A 5,669-nucleotide genomic window follows, 5' to 3' on the forward strand; every position below is an offset into this window, starting at 1 on the left:
GTTAAACTGCCAAAGATCAGTCTGTGGTCAGGTATTTCCTTCAAAGGAGCAGAACAATTCGGCGTAGAAAATAAGATCTAATCTCACCGACTTGTGAATGTGATAGAAATTAAACAATTGCAATGGTGAAAAAAAGTTTGATCACTTTAACCTGCGAAGCATGAGATTGTAGCCTTGAGTCTTAGCGAGCCTGTTGAAGAGAAAATTGCCAAAAGCTTGCCAGCATCCAAAATAGCTTGTGTCTAGACTTCACCAATAATCTGTTAAACTATCTGAGGAGAAGAGTTGTAGTTAGTTAGCTCCTTCAAAGGACCAAACAAATCAAACATACAGCCAGGAAAAATTCTTAATTAAAACATACCTTATTCATACATGCACACTCGCAAGTTATTGTTTAATAAGAAGGTGATTTCTACCTTCTTCATTGCAAGCTGACAAACTATTTCAGGTCAGAGCTTTTTGTACTTCAGTGATACCATGAGCCAGAACTATATCCACCCACATGTCTATCCTGAAAGTTGTTATCTCCTGTTCGATCAATGTCATTTCGATTCAAGTGATCAAAAGAATGCAAAAAAAAAATCATAGTAATCAATGAAGAATTATGTGTCTATACTGCTTAAAATGTCAAAAGACGAGGCTGTTTAATGAACCAGAACATAGTTGATCGGGTGACTATTGAATTGAATTGACTTTATTTCTTACATCCTTCACATACACGAGAGATAAAAACCTTTATGTTACGTCTCCATCTAAATGTGCAATGTGCAATCATAGTAATTTATAATAATTTATAATAAATGGAGCAGTCAGTGTAACATAGAGTACACTCAAATCAGTGCGAGTTAATCAGTCTGACGGCCTGGTGGAAGAAGCTGTCCCGGAGCCTGTTGGTCCTGGCTTTTATGCTGTGGTACCACTTCCTGGATGATAGCAGCTGGAATAGATTATGTTTGGAATGACTTGGGTTCCCAATGATTCTACAGGCTCTTTTTACACACCTGTCCTTGTGAATGTCCTGAATCACGGGAAGTTCACAACTACAGATGCGGTGGGCTGTCCACACCACTCTCTGCAGAGTCCTGCGATTGAGGGAGGTACAGTTCCCATACCAGGCAGTGATGCAGCCAGTCAGGATGCTCTCAATTGTGCCCCTGTAGAAAGTTCTTAGGATTTGGAAGCCCATACCAAACTTCCTCAACTGTCTGAGGTGAAAGAGGCACTGTTGTGCTTTTTTCACCACATAGCTGGTGTGTACAGACCATGTGAGGTCCTCGGTGATGCTGAGGAACTTGAAGCTGTTTACCTTCTCAACCCCAGATCCATTGATGTCAACAGGAGTTAGCCGTCACCATTCCTCCTGTAATCCACAACCCATTCCTTTGTTTTTGCAAAGAAAGTATATGGTGCATTGGCCTTCATTAGTCAAAGTTCAAAGTACATTTGTTATCAAAGTACGTATATATTATACAACCTTGAGACTCGTCTCCTTACAGGCACAAAACATAGAAACCCAAAATAACCCATAAAAAAGACCATCAAACACCCAATGTGCAGAGAGAAAAAAAAATCAAATCATGCAAACAATAACCTCAAGCAAGAAACTTCCTGAACTGAAGTCCACAAAGATAGTCCGGGTAGCGCAGAACGGAGTAAACATCGTGGAGCAGTGAGCTGAACGGATCTGTCCCTCGCCTCGGGCTCCGACACCCTGACCTTTTCAATCTGGCCCGGCGCCTAAATTGATGTCCAAACATTGGGTTTAGTCGCCTCGTCCTGCTCTGGGAACTATCCGGACCCTGCTGCCTTGATTCTGCCGTATCCGACCTTTCTGGTTCGGCCTGGTACTTAAACTGATCGAACCTTGGGTCTTCCTTGCTCGAGGTGATGGGCCCGCTGCCTCACCTCGCCTCGGTTCTACCACATTGAATTGCCTCCAAGTCCAAAAGGTCAAGTTCAAGAGCCACATGGTAATGTTGGTCTAAAACAGTTGTAGTCTGTCCATCCTCGTCATATCGATCAATGGTAATGACAGGTTGGTACTCCAGACGCAGCAAGAAAGATCGCAAAGCACTCCAACGGGTGATTAGGACAGCTCAGCACATCACTAGGATTCAACCACAGGACCTGGAGACAATCTACAACTTTCAATGCCTACAGCATGCTGGTAACATCAGTAAAAACCCGTCCCAGCCTGGACACTCTCTGTTCAATCTCCTGCCATCTGGCACGAGATACAGAAACATCTTGGCCAAGACAGTAAAACTGAAAAGCAGCTTCTTCCCCAGGGCTGTTGTGCAGCTCAATAATGCTACACCCCAGCTTGCCAATGGCCTGTGAGTGTTACAGACTATCAAAGTCACTTGTTGCATGTAAATATGGGATGTTTTTTTATTAAGCCATTGTGTTGAACTACATATACCTGTCTGGACACGCCCCTTACTGACTGCTCCTGTGGCTCCTCCCACAGACCCCTGTGTAAAGGCGATTGGAGGCACTGCTCCTCCCTCAGTCTCCAGGATGTAGTATGGTGGTCAACCACTGCTTATTCCTTTTTCCAGTCAATAAAAGCCAATATCTCACCTTTACATCTCAGAGAGAGTTATTGATGGTGCATCTCTCTGTCTCCAGGATGTAGTATGGTGGTCAACCACTGCTTGTTCCTTTTTCCAGTCAATAAAAGCCAATATCTCACCTTTACATCTCAGAGAGAGTTATTGATGGTGCATCTCTCTGTCTCCAGGATGTAGTATGGTGGTCAACCACTGCTTGTTCCTTTTTCCAGTCAATAAAAGCCGATATCTCGCCTTTACATCTCAGAGAGAGGTATTGATGGTGCATCAGCCATACCACATGCATTGTAAGTATCTGTTTTTGCACGGACTGGAGTAGCACCACTATTTCATTGTCTTGAGCCATAATGATAAAGTTATTTTCTGAAGCAACACACACAAGCTGCTGGAGGAACTCAGCAGGTCAGGCGGCATCTATGGAAGTTAATGAACAGTCTATGCTTCTGGCCGAGGCCCTTCTTCAGGAATGGATAGGAAGGAGGAAGATGCCAGAATAATAAGTCCCATCTACGTGTTGTAGTGTTCTATGACTATATGACTTCTATGAGTCTGAAGTCCTGGGCTGGGGATTAAATAGTCAAGCCACGTGGCTGCCCCACTATCATGCCAACAGCGGAACAGGAACTATGCCACTGGCACCTTCTCTGTCCTTTGGAAGTCATTGAAAGGTTGTAACCTTTCAAGCAATCTCATCATCTTACATCAATGTGATTCATTCTGAAAAACACTGCTGTAGAAGTTTCCAAGAACATGACCATTCTTTGAATGATACAAAGAAGAGTGAAAGCTGTAGTTGTGACCTCATTATTACCAAAATGAAGTCTAATACAGACAGGGAGGAAGATTATGTTGCAGCTCTATAAAACCCTGCTAGACACACTGACCAAAGATAGTTTTTTTTACACACTGAGAGTGGTGGGCGTGTGGAATGCCCTGCCCAGGGTTAGTGGTAGATACAGATACATTGAGACATTTAAGAGACTATTAGATAGGCACACAGATGATGTGCAGATGGGGTTGCAAAGGCAGCTTTTGGCCCATTGGCCTTCTTAAGTCAAAGTATTCAGTATAGCAATTGGGATGTTGGGATGTTGGGACATTGGTAAGGCAAAATGCTGAGTATTGTGTGCCATTCTGGTCACCTACCTGCAGAAAGTTCACAGAACATTTATTAGCAAAGTACATATCTGTCACCAAATACATCCCCGAGATTCATTTTCTTGCGGGCATACTCAATAAATGCATAATCGAATAACAGCCATAATAGAATCAATCAGGACTGGCTCCAGCTCAGTGAGGACATTCAGACAGCAGCTGTGACAGGCAACATCAGATTGATGTATGGTGGTATCAAGAGGGCCCTTGGCCCATCGCAGAGCAAGACAGCACCCTTGAAGTCATCCAGCAGGGAAATAATCATGGATAAAAGCAAGCAGATGGAACGCTGGGTAGAACACTACACTGAGCTCTACTCGAGGGATAATGTTGTTGTTAGCTCAGCCATTGATGCCATCGATCGTCTACCAGTCGGATGAACTCGACTCCGTTGAGGACCTCAGCAAGGCAATTGACTGTCTGGCCCCAGGGAAGGCTCCTGGCAGTGATGGGATTCCTCCAGACCTGATCAAACACTGCAAGAGCTCACTCCTCCAACCTTTACACGAGGTCCTCCGTCAGTGCTGGAAGGAAGGAGCCGCACCACAGGATATGCGCGGCTCCAAAATCGTCACTTTGTACAAGAACAAGGGTGATAGAAGGGACTGCAACAACTACAGGTGTATCTCTCTCCTGAGCATTGTCGGCAAAGTCTTCGCTCGTGTAACTCTGGCACGTCTCCAATCTCTGGTAGAACGAGTCTACCCTAATTCCCAATGTGGTTTTTGCGCAAGGAGGTCAACTGTCGACGTGATTTTCTCACGCCGTCAGCTCCAGGGAAAGTTCAGGGAACAACAGAAACCCCTCTATGTCGCTTTCATTGACTTGACCAAGGCATTTGACCTTGTCAGCAGGGATGGGCTCTTTCAGATTCTCCTCAAGATCGGCTGTCCCCCGAAACTCCTAAGTATCATCAAGTCATTCCATGACGACATGAGGGATACTGTTCAGTATGATGGCAGCTCTTCAGAACCCTTCGCTATTCGTAATGGAGTCAAACAAGGATGCATGTTGCCTCCAACATTATTCGGCATCTTCTTCTCTATGCTATTGAAGCATGCATTTGGGACATCGACAGAAAGCATCTACATGCACACCAGGTCTGATGGGCGGCTGTTCAACCCTGCGAGCCTGAGAGCAAGAACAAAGGTGTGAAAGATCTCAGCAACTACAAACTCTAATAGACCACTTCTCTAAGGCATGCAAGGACTTTGGGCTTACCATCAGCCTAAAGAAAACAAATGTCCTTGCCCAGAACATAGTGGAGACACCAGTCATTACCATTGCCAGTTACGATCTAGAAGTGGTCCCCGAGTTCACGTACTTGGGGTCGACCATTAGCGACACTCTCTCCCTCGATGCTGAAATCAATAGGCATATCGGCAAAGCAACATCGATCCTTGCTTGACTCTTCTCGCGGGTCTCGGAGTTCCGAAACTCGCTACAAAGATCAAGCCTACTGTGTACAGCGCATGCATTATCAGCACCTTCCTGTATGGTAGCGAGATGTGGGCCATCTACTCCAAACAGGACAGGAAACTCAATAGTTTTCACCTGCGTAGCCTTCACTGCATCCTCGGCATCACCTGGAGAGTCAAAATCCCAAACTCTGAGGTCCTCTTCTCCTGCGCTGGACTCCCCACAATGTTCATGCTTTTAAGACAACACAGACTGCGCTGGCTGGGCCAGGTCCATCATATGAAGGATGGTAGACTGCCAAAGGACATCCTCTATGGAGAACTAGCACCAGGCAAGAGGAATGTTGGTAGAGCCCAGCTTCGCTTCAAGGACCTCTGCAAACACGACATGAAAGCCTTAAAAATCAACACAGTGCTGGGAGGATACAGCAGATGACTGTAACAAATAACAAGGTACTCTTCAGCAATGCCTAGAGCAAAATAAAAACAAAACAAAACAAAAGCTGGGCTGCCATGTTTCATT

The sequence above is a fragment of the Hypanus sabinus genome, chromosome 3 (assembly GCF_030144855.1).
Source record: "Hypanus sabinus isolate sHypSab1 chromosome 3, sHypSab1.hap1, whole genome shotgun sequence".
Classification (NCBI taxonomy): domain Eukaryota; kingdom Metazoa; phylum Chordata; class Chondrichthyes; order Myliobatiformes; family Dasyatidae; genus Hypanus; species Hypanus sabinus.